At 45.9% G+C, this 20,110-nt stretch overlaps 1 pseudogene across 1 annotated transcript in view; it reads right to left on the bottom strand.

Moving 5' to 3' along the window:
• LOC306647661 (putative ATP-dependent RNA helicase DDX28) overlaps positions 1-14,516 on the bottom strand; it is a 67,175-nt pseudogene extending 52,659 nt beyond the window's left edge. Inside the window, exon 1 of the transcript XR_013766940.1 lies at positions 12,956-14,516. The product of XR_013766940.1 is annotated as a putative ATP-dependent RNA helicase DDX28 (transcript). The remainder of the gene's footprint in view (positions 1-12,955) is intronic.
• Between the last annotated feature and the right edge of the window lie 5,594 nt (positions 14,517-20,110).

The following is a 20,110-nucleotide window of genomic DNA, read 5'->3' as shown; positions in this document are numbered from 1 at the left end:
ATCACAAGTTTGAGGTCAGCCTCTATAACGTTCCAGATCCTGTCTCCAAATGAAGAAAACAGAAAGGACTGGGGACCTGGCTCCAAGGTAGAGCAAGCCTGGAATTAGTTTCAGGTACTGCGGAGAGAAAACGAAAAGTGTAAGGAAATTGTTGATAATTTCCTTTCAACAGAAAGATTACCTTTACAAAGAAGGAAGAAATGTATAAAGGATGACTTTAATAGAGACCCAGTCTCTACCAAATCTGCAGACACTCCTATAAGGTCTAGCAGTACCTCACAGCATGCTTAACCAAGGCCCTGGGTACGACACCTTCGGACATCCTGTGAAACATCCCCCAGTGCGTCCCTCAAATTTTTGTATGTTTGAATGACATCACAGTCAATACAAAGCAACAATAAACATTTTTTATTTCTTTCAACTAAATACAGTAAATATAACTGTGAAAAAGTGAGGATGCATCAGAAGTTTGTTCTTTGCCAGAGAGGCTCAACCAGCAAGCTTCCGTGGCCTTTGTCTCTTTCCAGTGTGGATCAAGCCTCGAATTTTGGGGCCAGCGCAACCCAAGGTCTTTTCTGCCTCTGATGGTGCTCGGCGTTTCTTGGGAGCCCCTCTAGCTCTCTGATTGGGCTTCTCTGCTGGCTTCTCTGCTGGTTTCTCTGCTGGCCTCTCTATTTTGTCCTTGGCTGGAGTGGCCAAGGGAACGTCCCCATAGAGCCGGTAGCCACCAACCAGGCAGTATGTCTCCCCGTGCCAGCCCACCTGGGTTTCTCCACATGCTTGGTAGAGGACATGGTAGTATGCCGGTGTAGGAGGAGACGCGGGAGGCACCGCTGCTGAAAGGAAACCCAGAACCCATCAGTCACTTCCGCCTTATGCACTTTGCCACCAGCACCTCCCTCTCCTGTTCCTTCCTGTTCCTATTGAAGTCCTCTTGTCTCCTTGGCATCCAAAACACAGCCTTTGCCTGTGATCTCCCTGGATGTTTTCTGTGTCCTCAAGACATGCTTTCTGTAAAGTACGTGAGCTCTTGGAGCCAATGGAAGCAGCAAGAGAACAGTCAGACCTCAAAAGGATCACAAACAGCAGTCCCTCAATCTACCATTCTACAACGGAGACTAATTTCTTAAGACCTGTCATTGCTGAGGCTTTAATGGAAATCATTTTCAATTTTGGAACATAGGGTCTAATATAAATTGTTTTAAAACCCCTGTGATGTTGGCAGCTTCTGATGGGATCCATTGATAGAGTATGTTTGAACCCCACCAAATTCTAGCCTTGTTTTTATGGGTTTTTGTAAGGCCTTTCTTCTTTTGAGATGGTGTTTTGCTCTGTTTCCTCAGACTGTCCTGGAACTCTTGAGCTGAAGCCATCCTCCTACCTCAGCCTCCTCAGTAATTGGCACTAAGGATGCACACCAGTGTGTCCAGCCCTACCATTTTGCGCAGACCTTATTCTTGGACAGAGGAATCCAGAGATTTGGATCCAGATTCTGGGTGCCAAGGTCAGGCCCAATAGCCTTCTCCCCTCCACTTCCTGAGACATCATTTCCTCAGACCTCCAGTCTGACTACCACTTGCTCTGTCCCCCTGGCTCCTCTGTTCTTCCCAGCTGCATGGCACCACCCTTTCCCTCAGCAGATGAGAATGGGACGTGTGGGAGGGGCCCGAGTGTGTGTATCCCTGACAGTGCGGTAAAGGTGTCTGTTTCTGAAGGTGAGGTTGATGAGAAGCCAAAAGCTCTTCCTCAAAGTATTCCATCATTTGATAAGGAAAGCACAGCATGCTTTTGTAAGCGTCTTATGAAGGAAGGATGTGGAGAGAGCCTCCTTTCTAATTTGGTGATGGGGGTGTCACCATTTGGCTGAGGTTCACTCTGTTCCCCACCCAGATCCTTGAGCCCATCTCCTGGGCTCAGTTGATCCTCCCACCTCAGCCCCCAAGTAGCTGGGACCTTAGATGAGTAGCAGTGTACTGGGCTCTAAAGGAAGTAACTGGGGAGTCTGAAGGGGAAGGCTGGATTGACGGAGATCAGGACCTTTGTGAGCACTTGCCCTGAGCAGTGTGCATAAGCACTGTGGGTCCTTGAGGGAGCAGCAGAGCTTTGGTCTCACTCATGGCAGGCGAAGTCCTGAGGTGTGATGGGTCAGCCCAAATGGAATGTGTGGCAGTTCATTTCAGATGCCTATCCTAGGCCTACCTGCCGTAATGATCCCCCAGGTCACAGAAGACAAGTTAGACTGGATATAAAATATCCGATCAGACATTCTCTCTTGAGCAGCTAGACTCGCTGGTGTCTTGTAGAGAACTGGTACGCAAGGTTCCTAGCTACCCTGCTGTGGAAACTGTTGCTTGTGATGTCATCCTGACCCACTGAGGTCACGGAAGGAATGGGTGACCTGAGGGGTAGGCGTCAGACCCTTGGTGTTTTATGGAAAGTGGGGTGAAAGGAGAGAACTCTGCATGGGCCTTCCCTTCTGGCAACCCCACCCATATCCTAGACATATAACACTGTCTGTGGATCACAGCTGATGGTTGGGACAGCCCATGACCAGTGGACCAAGAGAAACCCACATTCTGAGATTGACCTGAGCGTCATGAATCAACACAGAGACAGCTAGTTTGCATGACCCTGACCCTAGTATTAAACTGTTGGAGGGGCAGTGATGTGAGTGGATTAGGGGTCTGGGAAATCTCCTCAGTCTTGGGCCTGAACATAGGTTATTCGGGCTTGGTGTTGTGTGATCTCTTGACTCAGGAGCCGTATGCGGGATAATTTTCTAGTATAAACCAGCCTCATCAACTTAGTAAGACCCTAAGCAAGTCAGTGAGAGCTTGCCTCTTTTAAAAATACAAAAAAGCACCGAGGATGTGCTTCAGTTGTTTTAGGACCCCTGATTTCAATCCCTAGTATACCAAAGAAAAGAAAAAAATTTGCACATTGGGAAAAGCATTTCAGTTGGGCACAAATAGAAAGATAGGCTCATCTTGACCTCCTCCTGCCCCAGAGAATAATACTTTGATGGGTTGGAGATGAGAGGCATTGGGTTTGATCCTGGGGACCACCAAGAAAACCAGAAAAGAATTGCACCCTGATGTTTTCACAAGTGAGCTCTGAAAAGGAGGCTTACGGGCCTACCCAGGGTTGCACAGGTAGGACAGAGGTGTTCTGCTCAACAGTGGGGTTTCTTGTTCATGTTGGGGCTCCAGATTTATAACTGATAGGACAAACTTGTCACATTTCAAGGTGGTGGACAGTAGGAAGTCTGTTAAAGGTGCTCCAAGGCCAAAGGAATTCTCCAGTGACTGTACAAAGTAGGAAAGACAGGCCCATTTTAACCTAAAATTAGAGATGTGTTTATGTCACTATGACATTACAAAATGAGCACATTATCATTTCAGTCCCCTTTCTTCACAAAAGGCTAAGAGGCTCTGTGTGGGTATGTAGGCCTGCAGTCCTAGCTTTGCAGAAGTCTTAGGCAGGAGGACCACAATGTGAGGCCAGTCTCAGCAAGTTAGTGAGACCCTAGATAAAACTAAAACGGGGTGAGGATGTAGGTCAATGGTAATGCTCCTGTGGGTTCCATTCCCAGTACCCCAAGTAAGTAATTTAAAGAGGGAGAGAGCTGGGATGTAGGTCAGAGGTGGAGTGCCCTGGGTTTAAACCTTATTACTGAAAGAAAATTGGAAAGAAAGAAATAAAAGAAGGGGAAGGAAGGAAGGAAAGGATGGAGCGAGGGAGGGAGGGAGAGAGAAAGGAAAGAAGGAGAGAGAGGGAAAGAAAGGAAGGAAAGAAGGGAAGGAAGGAAGGAAAGGATGGAGGGAGGGAGGGAGGGAGAGAGAAAGGAAAGAAGGAGAGAGAGGGAAAGAAAGGAAGGAAGGAAGGAAGGAAGGAAGGAAGGAAGGAAGGAAGGAAGGAAGGAAGGAAGGAAGGAAGGAAGGAAAGGAAGGAAAGAAGGAAGGAAGGAAGGAAAGATGAAGGAAGAAAGAATGGTCTGAGGGGAAGAAAGAAAAAAAGAAAGAGAAGGCAAACAGTCGGACTGGGGATGTAGTTAAAGGGTATAGAGCTAGCCCTCCATATGCTGCAACAAAAGGAAATGAACTCAACTGAGTCTTTGTGCTACGTGTGGCAATTGGGGTGTGAATCGTCAAATAAAATGAAGTCTGGCCCAATGGTAATACTTGTTAAGGCAATCCATTAAAACATTATTTACTGCTAGAAATGAAATGGCAGAAAATAAAAATCTGTTTTATTCTCAACATTATATGTGAAAGACTAAGCTACTTTGGTCCAATGCTCCATTATTCCAATACTGGCCAGTAGCTCAACTTTCAAGCCACAAGAGGTCACCAGGCCCTGAGAGGTATTAAGTACAGCCTAGGTAACAAGTTTGTTCACCCATGCAGGACACCAGGAAGGATCCCTTATCCAGAATCACATTTGAGTGAACCGAAATGAAGCTTGCTGAGGCAAAGACTGTCTCCCAGAGGATGCCAGTCCTGGAAGGCTTTTCCTTCTGCATGCTGCCAGTTCAATCTTCTGCACCAGGCTCACATTCCAGGGATGGGTTACAAACCGACAAGCGCACTTGACACCTGGCTCCCAAGCCAGCCCACCCTCCCAGCTCTGTGGATGTAATCATGCAGGGTGAGGGGAAAAATCATAATTGACAACCAGAGGCTATGTCTGTGCAGAGCAGTATGTCTTGGGATCCCTTGTGAAGCATTGGACAATAGCTGCCCTCACTGAGGCTGGCATTTGTCCCTGAAGCCTTAGGATTTGATTTTGTGGCCATCCAGAATATATCCCAGCCAGCTGACAGTGCTGGGGCTGTTACAGAACACCAGGACAGTTCCTGAGGGTGCAGTCTTATTTCTGTGTCACGCTGCTTGAGGATCTGCACCAGTTCTACTGCCACCGCTTCTCCCTTCAACCTCATAAATGTTTGTGTGACATGACACATGACACAGTGGAGGTGAGAAGTGGTGCTGGTGGTGAGAGGTCCTGGGCTCCCCACTTTACTCCACAATTTCTGAATCTCATGTTGGGTACCAGTCTCAGCACTTTAGGGAGACCTTGTCTCAAAATGAATGGGGGAAAACTGGGGTGTATATCAGTAGTAGAATACTTTCATAGCCGGTGTGTTACTTGGTTTGATCCTGAGCAACACATTGAAGTAAAAAAGCAAAAAATAAATAAATAAATAAGTAAATAAATAAAATAAAAATAAAATACAATAAAACAGCAAAATAAAGGTATTGTGTCCATTTAACACTAAAAATTGATTATATTAAACAAAAAAGAATGGGGGGTTTTGGTAAAGGACCCCAAAAGACAAAAAATTAAAGTATAAATTGAAAAATCTCTTGTTTCTAAAGGAAGAGGAATTTTACTCTTTTTCTAAAATATATTTTTAGCTGTTAATGTGTCTTGTTTTATTTTGTATATGTGGTGCTGTGTATCGAGTCCAGAGCCTCATACGTGCCAGGCTAGTGATCCCCCACTGAGCTACCATTGAAGTCCGTATCTTCTTCTTATAATAGTCATCTTTGAATGTTAATGGTGGGAGTAGCTAGTGTCGAGCTGCATTAAGGATACATCAGTAGAAACAGGGATTCACTGTGTTGCCTAGCACTTCAATATTGCTGAGGCTGGCTTTGAACCTTGAATAATCCTCGCCTCAACTTCCCAGTCTTCTGGTCCTACAGGTTTGGTCCACTGTGCCCCACCATCCCAAACCCTTTTTATTTTTTTTTATTTGAAGACAGGACTTGCTAAGTTGTTTAGGGTGACCTCAAACTTGCAGTTCATCTGCCTCAGCCTTCCATGTGGCTGGGACTACAGGCATGCACCGCTATGAACAGTAAGGTAGAGTTTTAGCAGCCTCATTGTCTAGGTGGGAAAGGTGAGCTGTGGCAGGCAGAGACACAAGAGATGCCCTCCTGGCCAATAAAGGTGGGTTCCCTTAAGTCCCTCCACTTCTGCTCCTTTCTCCAGGAAAGCCTCAGTTTCCTTACATCCATCTGTTTGCTCAGACATCCTCTGCTGGTCAGCACTGGTGCTGTTCATATGCTGGGCATTCAATAGGTGGCTGGACAAGTGTGCAGTCACATGTGCTGGCATAAGCAAACATGGGTTTCAGGGGCACCAGTCCTGGGAGCCATTCTGACCAACAAAACATCTGCATAGCATGTATGATCTGACATTTATCCTCAGGTTTAGACTTGCCATCTCTTTGGCTCGTGTGGCCACCTCAGGTGTGAGGCTGTCAGAGGTGCTTTTGTAATAGTACGTAGTTGGCTGGCACCCCGCCCCCCAGAAGTCCTGCCTCCTTCCCTTCCATGGCTGCCACAAGCTGGATTCCCTGTGAAGGGACCATCTGAGCCCTCACCAATTCCACGTGGGACTGAACACACAGCTGTATTTTAGAAGCCCTTGTTTTTTTTGTTTTTTTTTTTTTTTTAAGAGAAAATGGCAAACATATTATGTGAAAGTAGAGAAGGGCTTGGAGTGTAGATCAGTAGTAGAAGAGGTGGAGTGCGTGTCTAGCATGTGCACGTCCTGGGTTGAATACCGAAAACCACAAAAAAAAAAAAAATAAATAAATAAAAGTAAAAGAAAAAGAAAACCCAGCAACAATGACAACAAAAATCCAAGTATCATACATTTATGACTCTAAAAAAATGAACAATATGTTTATTTTCATAAATCATCAAGTTCAAATATTCTTGCTTGTCCAATATTTAAGTAACAGATTTATTTCAATTAGAATTTTAATAGGTATATTATGGTTCAATCTCCAGGTTCGTCTTTCCTCTTTTATATTTTTCATACTTTATTTTTTAAAAAAATCATGTCCTTAGCATATTTTTCAAAAAATATTTTTAGTTGTATTTGGACCGTTATTCGTTTATATGTGGTGCTGAGAATCGAACCCAGTGCCTCACAGTGCTAGTCTAGCACCGTGTGACTGAGCCACACCCCTAGCCCCTGAGTTTTTTTTCAGTTTCTCACTTTCCTGATTGCATCCCATGTTGTCATTGAACACGTTCCTCTACCCCTTGTTTTCCCTATAAACTGGTGTCTGTTGGAAGATTTTATTTATTTCTTTAGAGATAGGGTCTTGTTATGTTGCTCAGGCTGGCCTCCAAATTATGAGCTGCTCTGTGCACAGGCCTGGGACACAGGCCTAACCTTGTGCTGTTCCTTCTCTGTGGACTGCCCCCACCCCCCTTCTCCAGGACCAACTGTCCCCTTAACTGCTGAGATAGACATTCCGCTGGTAACCGCCAGCACCTTACTGCCAAGGCTCACAGCAGGCAGAGTGATCTTTCTAGTATCTTCATCAGATTTCTTCACCACCCTGTGCAAATCTATCCTCTAATTTCCCCTCACACCTAAAACAAGAGCCACTCTCCTCACTGTTGCTGACATGGCCCCCTGGGGTCCCACTCACACCCGCTTCTCCAACCACAACTTTCCTGCTTCTCTAGCTTTCCTTCCTGGCCACACTAGCCTTTCTCCTGCTCCTGCAGTCGGTCAGTCTCATTTCTACCTCAGGGTCTTTACCTGTGCTCTTTGGTCCAGCAATGCTCTCTGTTCAGCTCCTCCCCTGACTCTCTCACTAGCATCTCTGCAGAAATGCTCTCTCCTTAAAGAAGCCTTCTCTGATTATCTGGTTTCATGTAGTATTCATCACTCCATAGTGTTATTTTCCTTTTCTTAGACAATGGAACTTCAAAAAATATTCTTTAGATGTTGATGGGCATTTATTGGATTTATATGCCCTGCTGAAAATCAAACCCAGTTTCCCACACATGCTAGGCAAGCGCTGCACCACTGATCCACAAACCAGGCCTCTTTTTATTTTTTTAGTGCCAACTATGATTACTTGAATTTTAAAAATTTTTGTTTATTGCTGGGGGTGAAACACAGGAATTTGCACACACTAGGCAAGTACTCTATCACTGAGCTACAACCCACGCCCCTAACATTGTATCATATCCTTGTCTCACCCTTGTTGGTGGTGCTTGATAAGAGGAGCTGGGCTCATCTTACTCAATAATATCTTCTAAACACCTAGCACAGTACTTGGGATGGAAGAGGTGCTCAATAAAAGGTTGTTGAATAAATGGATACCTGGATGGGTGGACATTTGATGGAGCAGTGTCATCTCATTCTGGCCCCTCTTCTCTCACACACACGTACACCACTTACACATGGAAGCACTCATCAGGTGTTCATTTTGGTTCTGGGAAGGGACCCCATTAGCCTCCTGCACGCTAAAGCACATACTTTCCAAGAGCTACGCCCTCAGTCTGCGGCTCTTATTTGTTGATGAAGAGGCCTGGGTCCTGACCTAGTTCAGCTAGGCATCACTGAAGAAGTTATCAGTTAAAAACTGTACCCGAGAGTCCCTTTTGAAGGCAGAAGACCTTAGAAGACCAGTCCTCCATGTAGGAATGCACTTGAAGGGAAATGGGGGGCTTGAAGATTGACCTTGGAGAAGCTGAAATTCAAGTCAATCACTGTTACAGAAGAATTTGTTGTGGATGGCGTGTCTTGGGGCCCTAAGGGGCTGGGAAGGAGCATGTGGGGCTAAGGGAGGCATTGCTGCCTTTCCCCACACCATTCCTGCTGCAGGTAGCTACTATGGCTACAGAGACCACAGGCAGGACGCTCACTGGATAAACACTGCTTTGAGTTTCAGGAAGCCTTCCCCTCCTGGATTGTGCTGATGTTTCTGTCTGTGACTCAGGGTGGATCTTATGGGTGGATCAATTCCCTGCTGGGTCACTTTCCCTCTCTTTTCACTCACCTCTTCACGTGCCTAGAGAGTGCAGTTCTTTTCTGTGCAAGGCGGGACTGCAGAGTATTGAACAAGGGAATGCCAGGTCTTCTTAATGCCAGCTTCAGCCATGGCATGTTCAAATGTGTCTGTTTTCAGACTCTAGTTTTCTGAGCTTCGTTGCCTGTGTCCTATTGATTAGGAAGGGGCCGCCTGGCTGAGAAAGGCTCCTGCAGATTTACTAGGTTCTGTCTCCAGTAGGGCAGTGGGGATCACTTCAGAAGATGGATTAGCTGAACATATTTAGTGAAGACTAATTTTAAAAATTCATTTATTACATACAGAATCCTAGGTTGATAAGTTAATGTGCAAAAGGGAAAATAGATTTGAGCAACTGTATTGTGACAGAGGGAATTTGAGGTTCCAGTATGAGGCCTGCCTAGCTCCAGCATGCTCTGCTCCCTGCAGGGTGCTGGGAGGGCTGGGAGGCATTTCAACTGCTATTTCCCTCCTTTGTTAAATGTTAAGCACCAACTGGCAACCATGAGTGAATGGATGAGGAGAAGCCCCTTCAAATGGGAAGACTACATTTACAAAGAAGTCAGAGTGAAGCCAGTGAGAAGGAGGAGTATAAAGGATGGCTTTTAAATTCGGATCCAGTCTCCGCCAAGCTCTGAAGACACCAGTGAAAGCTGCAGTATTTGCTCATGGCAAGCGAAAGCAAGGTCCCAGCTGTGACAGCACTGAAAGTCATTTGAAAACACCTTCAGTGATTCCCTCAAATTATTGCTATGTTTGAATGACTTTATAGTTAACACAACAGCAAATATACAATTTTTATGTCCGTATAATAAATATAGGAATTTTAAATGGAAAAAATAAAAGATGCATTAGTTATCCCAGATAGTTGAATGTTTTTCCTCTGCACAGGGAGTCTCAGTCAGCAAGCTTCTGTGCTATTGGTCTCTTGTCACTCTGGTGTAAGACAGGAATTTTGGGGCTAGGGCGACCCAGGACGTTTTTGATCTCTGATGGAGCATGGTGTTTCTTGGGAGCCCTTCTGGCTCTCTCCATTGGCTCTTCTGCTGGCTTCTCTGTTTTGGCCTTGGGTGGAGTGGCCAAGGGAGCGTCCCCATAGAGCTGGTAGACACCAACCAGGCAGTATGTCCCCTTGCCAGCCCCCTGGGTTTCTCCACATCCTTGGTAGAGGACGTGGTAGTATGCAGGTATAGGAGGAGATGTGGGAGGTACCACTGCTGGAAGGAAACTCAGAACGGAACCGTCACTTCTGCTTTATGCAATCTGCCACCAGCAGTTCCCTCTCCTGTTGCTTCCTGTTCTGACTGAAGCCCTGTTATCATCTTTGCATGCAAAACACAGCCTTTGCCTGTCACCTCTACAAATGCTTTGCTGTCTCCTCAAGGAATGCTTTTTGTAAAAGTACTTGAGTTCTGTGGAGCCCACGGAAGCAGCAGGAGAACAGGATTTGTTCCCCATTCCAGAGAGAACAATGAAACCCCAAAATGATCACAAAGATCATTCTCTCAGTCTCTCCCTTCTACCACGAGACAAATTTCTTAAGGTCTGTTATTTCTTAGGTTTAATGGAAATAATTTTCATGGTTCGGAATAAATGGTCTAATATGAATTATTATAAAGCCCCTCTGACCTTAGCAGGTGCTGTTGGGATCCACTGATACAGCGTGTTTCAACCACACTGAATTTGAGCCTTGTGTTTATACATTTTTTCTAATGCCTTTTTTTTTTTTTTTTTGTTTGCAATGATGTTTTGGTATGTTGCGCCAGACTGGCCTGGAACTCTTGAGCTGAAGCAATCCTCCTGCTCTGCCTCCTCAGTAGCTGGTACTATGGTTGCGTCCACACTCTCCAACCCTACCACTTTATGCAGGCCATATTCTGGGGCAGAGGGATCCAGAGATCCAGATCCAGATTCTGGGTACCAATTTGAGGCCCAGTAGCCTTTTCACATTCTCTTCCTGTGACACCATTTGCTTATACCTCAAGTCTTACTTAACATTTCGTGTCTCTACCTGGCCTTTGTTTTCTTCTCAACGGCATGACACCTTTTCATCAGTGGATCAGGCTGGGATATGTGTGAGGAGGGCCCATGCGTGTATCCCTGACAGTGTGGTAAAGGTGTCTGTGTCTGAAGGTGAGGTTGATGAGAGGCCAATAACTCTTCCTCAAAGTGCTCCATCATTTGATAAGGAAAGCGCAGCACGCTTTTGTAAGTGTCTTATGAAGGAAGGATGTGGAGAAAGCCTCCTTTCTGATTTGGTGGTGGGAGTCTCACCTTTTGGCTGAGGTTTCACTCTGTTCCCCACCCAGATCCTTGAGCCCAACTCCTGAACTGAGGTGATCCTCCCACCTCAGCCCCAAATACCTGGGACTGTAGATGAGGAGCAGTGTACTGGGCTCTGAAGGAAGCATCTGGGGTGTCTGAAGGGGAAGACTGGATTGACAGAGATCAGGACCTTTGTGAACACTTGCCCTGAACAGTGAGCACAAGCACTGTGGGTCTTTGAGGGAGCAGCAGACCTTTGGTCTCACTCCTGGCCAGGGAAGTCCTGAGGTGTGATGGGCCAGCCCAAAAGGAACATGTGGCAGTCCAGTGAGGTTGTGTATTTACCAAGGGCTCTATTACTGATGCCTGGCCTATATGCAGCGCTGCTCTTCCAGGGGATGGAAGACAAGTTAGACTGGATATAAAATATCTGGTCAGACATTCTCACTCGAGCAGCCAGACTCGCTTGTGTCTTGTAAAGGACTGGTACGCAAGTTTCCTAGCTACCCTCCCGTGGAAATGGTGGCTGTGATGTCATCATGACCCACTGATGTCATGGAAGGAATGGGTGATTTGAGTGATAGGCGTCAGACCCTTAGTGTTTTATGGAAAGCAGGGTGAAAGTAGAGAACTCTACCTGGGCCTTCCCTTCTGGCCTCTCCACCCATATCCTAGAAAAAAACCACTGTCTGTGGATCACAGCTGGGGATTGGGACAGCCCATGAGCACAGGGGACCAAGATTGTGAGAAACCAATATTCTGAAACTGATCACACAGTCATGATTAAACACAGAGACAGCTAGTTTGCATGGCCCTGACCCTAAGCATTTAACTGTTAGAGAGGAAGAGATCTGAATATATTAGGTCAGGGAATGCTTCTTGCAAGTGGGTCTGAAGTTTAGATTTGAACTTGTGCACAGGATAAAAGCAAAGACAGGCCATTCTTGATCTCTTTCTGCCTCAAAGATAAATCCTTTGATGAGATGGAGATGTGGCTCAATGACAAGGTTTTGCCTAATATACATGAAGTTCTTGGTTTGATTCTGGTCAAAACACACATATACACACACACACAAGGAAAAAAAATTCTTTGCACCTCCAGCTTTTACAAGTGAGGTCTCAAAAGGAGACTAAGGGACCTACCCAAGATATGGAGAGGTGTTCTGTTCAACAGTAGGGTTTCATATATTGGAGGGCCAGATGTATAGCTGAGAGGATGAATTTGTCACATTTCTAGGTTTTAGAGGTTCTCCAAAGAAGAATGCAGGTCTCCAGTGACTTTACAAAGTAAAAATGGTACGCATATTGTAGCATAAAATTTAAAACATGTTTATGACGTACTAACATAATACAAAATTACATTATCCTTTCACTACCCTTTCATCAAAGAAGGCAAACGAACAATGTGTGGTCATGCAGGTAATCCCAACCATTCAGGAGGCCTAGGAAGGAGGACCATAAGTTTGAGGTCAGTCTCTTCATTGCAGCCAGACCCTCTGTGAAAATAAAAATAAAAAGGGCTGAGGATGTAGCTCAGTGGTGATGCACCCCTGGGTTCAATCCCCAGTACCAGAAATAAGTTATAAAAAAAAGAGGGCAGGGATGTGGCCCCTGGGTTCAAACTTTGGAACTGTAAAACAAAACAAAACCGAATAAAACAAAACAACAAAAAACAATAGGTTTGGGATGTAGCTCAGTGGTAGGGAGCTTTCCATCCATGTTACTATAAAAAAAGAAAATGAATCTTTGTCCTACTCGTGGCCGTTGGGAGTATGCATTATTGGAACACAATGAGGTCTGCACAATGATGATTATTGTTATGGCAGCCCATGAAAACTTTATTGCTAGAAATGACAACATGACTAAAACCAAAATCTATTTCATTCTTCCCACTTTATGTGAAAGAGTATGCTGCTTTGGTCCAATGCTCCATTACTCCAATACTGGCCAGTAGCCCATCTTTCAAAGCCACTAGCAGCTCACTAGGCCCTGAGAGGCATTTAGGGCAGCCGAGGCAACAAGTGTGTTCACGCACCCAGGACACCAGGAAAGATCCCTAATGCAGAACCACATTTGAGTGAGCCAGAATCAAGCTTCCTGAGGCAACGGCTCTCCCACAGAGGATGCCAGTTCTGGAAGGCTTCTCCTTCTACGAGCTGCCAGTTCAATCTTCTGCACTAGGCTCACATCCTAGGGGTGGGCACAAAGCTGACAACTGCACCTGGCACCTGGCTCCCACGCTGGCCCAGCCTCCCTGCTCTGTGGATGTAATCTTGCAGGGTGAGGGGAAAATCATAATTGACAACCAGCTCCACATGGGTGCTGTCTAGGCCCCGAGAGGCTATGTCTGTTCAGACATAGCCTGCACTGGGATCCCTTCTGGAAGCACTGGAAGATGCCTGCCCTCATCGAGGCTGGCATTTGTCCCTGAAGCCTTAGGTGTTTGATTTTGTGGCCATCCAGAATATATCCCAGCCAGTTAACAGTGCTGGAGCTGTTACAGAGCACCAGGACAGTTCCTGAGGCTGCAGGCTTCTATCCTTTGTCATGCTGCTTGAGGATCTGCACCAACTCTGCCACCTTCTCTGCTCCCTTCAGCCTCAGGAATGTTTGTCTGACATGAGGCATGATGCAGTGGAGCTGTGAAGTGGTGATGGTGGTGAGAGATCCTGGGCTCCCCACTTTACTCAGCAAGTGGCTCACACCTTCAGGAAACGTGGCTCCCACCAGCACTAACTGAGCTTCAGGATTAAAGGGGTCTTCTAAGTCAGCTGTGTCTTGGGCTATTTGGCTCTTTTCCAAGATGTAGCGCACCAGGTCTTGGAAGCTTTCATCCTGCAGCATGTCTGCCTCATCCAACACCACGAAAGAGAGTTGCTCCAGGCTCATCAGTTGACTCTTCAGGGCCTTCCACAGAGCCCCCGGAGTGGCAACTAGAACATGTGCTGAAGGCTGTTTGGACAGTTGCAGCCTCATTTTACGCATGCCATGGCCTCCCCGTAGCTCCTGCACCTGCAGGCCCAAGGAGCTGCCCGGCGATTGGGCCACAGCCTGTACCTGTTCCGCTAATTCTCGGGAAGGCACAAGGACCAGACCCCTGGGAGCAGGTACACGGTGGATGTCCAGAACCAGACGACAAAGGATCCGTTGCAGCAGTGGAAGTAGATAGCTTAGAGTCTTGCCACTGCCCGTTTTCGCGGCGCCAAGGAGGTGGTGGCCACCAAGCAGCGGGGGGTATGGTGCGTGACTGCTCGGTGATGGGTCCAACGACTTCAGGGTTAGCATCCTGCAGTGCGCTCAGCACCCGGGGTTCCAGACCCAGGTCCTCAAATCTGTCCTGGGACAAGAGGTGTCGCAGCGCTGGCACATCCAGTTGTGCGCACTCAATGGAGAAATAATCCCTATGCGCGCCAATGTCAGCCATGCGAGATTTAGATATTGAAGTTGTAAGAAAAAAGAACTACACTGGTCATACTTCCTGAAAATGGGTGTCAGATTTTTGTAGTCTGAAGTTCTGGGGTGGGAGATAAGGAAAATGTTGGTGGATTGATTACATGGGAGGTTCTTAACAGCTGGACAATGTGGTGTAGTGCCACCAATACAGGTGGCCCTTCCTAACCTCAGGATGCATTTCTGAAGATTCAATCAACTGTGGATTCAAAATATTCTGGGGAAAAATGTATCTGGGACTAGGGAGATCTCAGTTTAGAGAGCTCTTGCATACCAGGATGCCTTGGGTTCAGTAAACAAAACAAAACAAAAAACACCAAAACCAGATATAATTTGTAAGTATTGCACATTAAAAGACCTTTTGTTTTGGTGGGGAAGCCTTGAACCAAGAACCTCACACATGACAGGCAAGCATTCTAGTAGTACCGATCTACATCCTGTACCCTTTTAAAATTTCATGATTTGACAGGGTCTTACTATGTTTCCCAGACTTGCGTGGAACTTGCAATCCTTCTATCTCAGCCTCCCAAATAGCTGGAATTATAGGTGTGTGACTCCGTGCTCGGCTTCTGGACTACTTTTATGATTCTAAAATCTCAGAGCTCACTGTTTCTTATCTGAATAGCTACGTGGATGTCTGTCCTGATGAGTTTCATCTATTTTCATGTACCATTGTTTCTCAGATATAAAACAAAGAATTGCTTTGCACCAAACCAGATGAGCTAATTGAAGGAATATCAGAAAAGAGCGGTAGCTATGTATGTTTGTGTGTGTATTTAGATTGTGTTCAACTATTCAGGGTAGAGTTAGCTGATTAGGTATGCATGTGCTTTCTCATTATGCTGGAGCCTTTATAATTACCTCAAAATCTCATAGGGGTTGGATTTTGTCGAAGTCTGTGCCTGCCCATTGTTTCTAATTTCATGTACATTCTCAGACAATGCCTAAAGTCTCTCTCTTTCCAGTACACAGCAGACATTGAGTAGCCTCTAATTGTCATTGAAATACATGGTTTATACTTAGTGCTTCAGATATATGAAAGTTTCACTTATTTTAAAAAATAGTGAACTCCTAGGAGCAGGAGCTTGGTATGTTCCTTGGATCTCAGTCATTCATTCATGTATTCATTTTAGAAATATTTTCTCCTGGATGTGATGGTGCACATCTGTAATCCCATCAGCTTTGGGTGGATGTGGAGGATCACAAGTTCAAGACCAGCCTTCGCAACACAGCAAGGCCCTGAGCAACTCAGAAAGACCCCGTCTCAAATAAAATATAAAAAGGACTGGGGATATGTGTCAGTGGTTAATTGCCCCTGGATTCAAGGTTCAGTTCCCAGTACCAAAATAAAAAAATAAAAAAGATTTTCTGAGCGCTATGCATGTGTCAGGCACTGTTAGAATAGTGAGTTGTCAACAAAATTCCTGTTCTTGTTTATCTTCTTGCCTAATAAAGTAATGATTACATTATTATTTTGGAGAAAACTTGTTTTATTTATCTACCTACTTACCTACCTACCTACCTACCCACTTTCGGTGCTGAGGAACCAACCGGAGGCATTGTGCATACTAAATTCTAGGCAAGTACTGTGTCCCTGAGACACTGTCCTAGTTCAGGTAGAGATGAGGTACTTTTGCAGATCACCAGTAGTTAGCTGATATTGTAAGCCATGTGAGTCAATAAGTTTAAATGGGAATAAGAAGGGGAGAGAGTCCAAGACGAAGTAGAAACTCTCATAAGTGAAGTTGACTTCTCAGCAGTGGACAGAGAGGCTCAGGGAAACGAGGAGTGCTAGGTCAGGGAAGCCAAAGAGGGGAAGACATTCAAGGAAGAGGGAGGACTCCACTGTGTCACTTGCTATGATTAAAAAAGATGTAGTCAGGTAAGTATCTAGTAGATTAAGTAAATTTCAGGTCATTGGTGTGTTTTTTTAGCATGGTGAGGGAGAGTGGCAGAGGTGGAAGCTGGGCTGAAGGGGCCCAAGGAGTAGAAAGCAAGTGGAACAGTATCAGTAAGTGAGCAGAGCATAGTAGGCAAGCTTTGTGACTTTTTAGAGGAGGCCGTGATTGGTAGAATGAAGTATCAACAGTAGTTTCCACTTAGATACAGGATTTTGGTTTTCTTGTTGTTCCTGTTGGCTCTTCAGAGTATTCCTAGAATGTGAGCCCTTCTCAACACCTTCACTGCAGCTCCCTGGTCCGAACTTCCATCCTCTCTCCCACTGACTACTGAATTGCCTTCTAAGTGGACTCCCTGTGATCACCTTGTCCCCCACAGTTTGCTGTTATCAGAGCAGTCAGCATGATAGGTAAGAACATGTCAGCTGATGCCTCTCCTCCACTTAGAGCCCTTCACTGACTCACATACTCGCTCTTATCTTCTTACTGCGGATATATTGTATCTTATTTCCCTTACTATCCCTTGTCTTTTCTGTGGCCCAGTCATGTCGTCTTCCTTGCCATTGCTCCAACACATCAGAAAAGGTCCTGCCTTAGGAGAAGCACAGACTGTTGCCTCTGCTGTGCATTGTTCCCTTAGCGTCCAACTTAGCTAACTCGAATCTTGCTTTCCTTCATGTCTTCTGGGGCTGGGGTGGTCACTCAGTGGTAGAGTACATACTTTGCATGTGTGAGGCACAGGTTTCAATCCCCAACATTCCCCACCATCCTTGTGTTGATTTCTCTATTAAAATTGCATCCCAGCCCCAGCTGGTTTTGAGTGTAGGCAGGAGGTCCGATAGTTCAAAGCCAGCATCAGCAACTTAATGATGCCCCAAAGAACTTAAGGAGCGAGACCCTGTCTCAAAATGAAAAATTAAAAGGTGTTAGGTGTCTCTGGATGCAAACCCCAGTACAAAAATTAAAAATAAATAAAAACAAATAAAACCAGAAACCGGCGAAGAGTGGTGGCAAGTACTTGCAGTCCCTGCTGCTTGGGGGCCTAATTCAGGTAGGATTTGGAGACCAGCCTGGGGAACATAATGAGACCCTGTCTCCTAACAGATATAGAAACAAATGAAACAAGTAAAAATAAGATTTTTGCTTTTTTCTCTTCAGGCCCTACCAGTTTTCCAATATGCTGTGTAATTATTTGTGTACTTGTTATGCTTGGTGACTTTGCCTGCTTTCTTCCAACAGTGAGAAAGTCATGCTGAGCAGACATTTTTTGTTGTTTTGTGGTCTAATGTATCCCAAGAGACTAGGACAGTGGCTGGCACAGATTAAGCCCTTAATGAGTAGTGGTTAGAGGAATGACTGAGTATGCATACTTTGCATGGTCAGACAAAATGAAAGCAAATGACTCTGGATTGGAAGGAGGGAAGAAACATTGCCCTGGATAACAGAAGGGATTGTTTCCAGTTGAATTTGTGACCTTCTTTTCCTTTTTTCTTCAGGTGCAGCAGAGGATGAATGATCGTGAATAGTGTCTCTCTGTGCTTCCCCAACAAACTCATCTTCGCTCTATTGCTTGGGTGGGCACTCTCCCAATGCGGCTGCTGGCCCTGGATTATGGAGCTGACATTGTTCAGTGTGAGGTAAGTGCTCCTGGTTTTCTGGGAGGGCTTTCCCACAGTGCAGCCTCCTCATTTGGATGCTGAGTGTTCAGGAGTGGGGGAGGCAGAATGGAAACTCCACGCACAGGTGTTACTGAAGGTGGCAGGGGATGAACTGGCAAGACACCAATGAGCTCTGTGGGCCCTAGTGGAGGCCAGCAGCCTGGGGAGCACAGAGGTGTCTGGGTTACTGAGATGGGTAGATGAGCATCAAGTTGGGCACTGCCCTGGCCCCGACAGGAGCCCCCACAGGAGCATATGTTCAGTTCATCAGTGAATGGACTCAGAGGTTAGGAAGAGGAGAGAAAGGACCAGAAGCAGGCTGAGGAACCTGGACGAGGTTGGGTTTTGTTTACCATTGGATTTTCTGGTGGTGTTAGCTGGTGGGCCAGTAGATACACTTGCTGAGCCCTCTGGAGAATACTGGGGTTCAGACCCAGGTTCAGAAAGATCTGTGAGGGAAAACAGAATTAAAGGAGTATCTGATGTTGGATGATGAGGGAATGTGAGCAGGCAGTGCTTCTCATTGAGCATGTTTCAGAGTTCAGCTGGAGAGCTTCCCTTAGTCCTGATATGTTGTCCTACTGAGTGTGAAAAGTTTCAGATGCTATTCAGGTATTCTGATCTTAGCATCTTTTTCTTTTTCCTGTGCTGTAGATGGAACCCAGAGCTCTGTGCACGCTAGGGCTCCACTGGTGGGCTACTTCTCATCTCCCATCCTTTTATTTAAAACCCATTGAGGGTGGGGTTGTGGCTCAGTGAGAAGCTGTGTTTTTGTTCCATAGTCACTAAAAACTGGACCTTTGCCTGGCAGCTGTGGTTGCTATGCAGTGCTAACTTGCAGCCTTGTGGGAAGGAAATCTGAGAGGCTGGTGGGGATTGGGATGCTGGTACCTGCAGCAGGGCAGGGGCTGAGCTTTCTAGGGTGCTGGCAAAGTTAGGTGGAGGGAGGGCAGGAGGAATGGAGCATATGTCCTCTGGAGGTTTCAAGTGGGAGGCAGAAAGGAAGGTTTCTGAGTTCAGGGTGACAGAAGCCTAAGCATGTTCCATGGCAAAGTTCTAGGGCTGATGAGATTGAGGAGAAGGTAGTGGAGCCTGCGTTAATATATTCATCCCCTTGTCTTTTAGTTTACTTGAGCTTCCAGAAAGTGGACTTGTTTTCTGGGAGAGAGGTACAGTATAATATGTGATGGAAGGGAGCCGTGTCTGTCACAGCACAGACCTGTAGGCAGCCATGCTTCATTGACAGCCGTGGACCATCAGTTTGTGCTAGTGGTGGCCATGGAAGGGAAGCTGGGCAGTAAAAGCAGAGCTGCCTCTGGAAACAGAACTGTGTCATGAGGATCCAGATCGTCCATCAGCTAATTGCTTAGGAATTCTTAGGTTTGTTTTCAAGCCCTTTAGAAGTTAAGCACTTAGGATTTATGTGATGGCTTCAATATGTGGCCTTTTTAAACGGGCAAAGCTTGGTTCTCCTAATCAATGTGCCTAGGTGTTTATTCCAGGTTTCTACTCAACTTTGGAACAGAGGATATCTAATTTAAACACTTCAGTATTTTTTGATGTACTTCTCTGTGAGAGAGTTGGGATAGCCTCTGAACCAAGAAGGGGTTTCTGCTACAGAAGACCTACTCTTGCCAGGCACCATGGCACATGCCTGTAATCGGTGTAGCTTGGGGGGCTGAGACAGGAGGGTCGAGGTTCAAAGTGAGCCTTAGAAACTTAGCAAGGCTCCTAAGCAATTGATGGAGACTCTGTCTCTAAGTAAAATATAATAAAGGGCTGGGGACGTGGCTAAGTGTTAAAGGGTCCGTCCGTTTAGTTTTTGGTATCAAAAATCAACAACAACAAAAAATGACCTAGTCCTTCCATGCAGTCTTAACTTCCAGGGACAGAAGAAAATAGGCAGTTATGTTCTTGCTTGGATATTTGGCTGGAAACTGGGGCCTTGGGACCTGGGCTTGGCATAATGTGGTGCTGGTGCCCCCTGGTGGTTGCAAGAGTTACTCTGCAAG

The sequence above is a fragment of the Sciurus vulgaris genome (genome assembly GCF_902686455.1).
Source record: "Sciurus vulgaris genome assembly, chromosome: 17".
NCBI lineage: Eukaryota > Metazoa > Chordata > Mammalia > Rodentia > Sciuridae > Sciurus > Sciurus vulgaris.
This window is presented reverse-complemented; position numbering and strand designations above follow the sequence as displayed.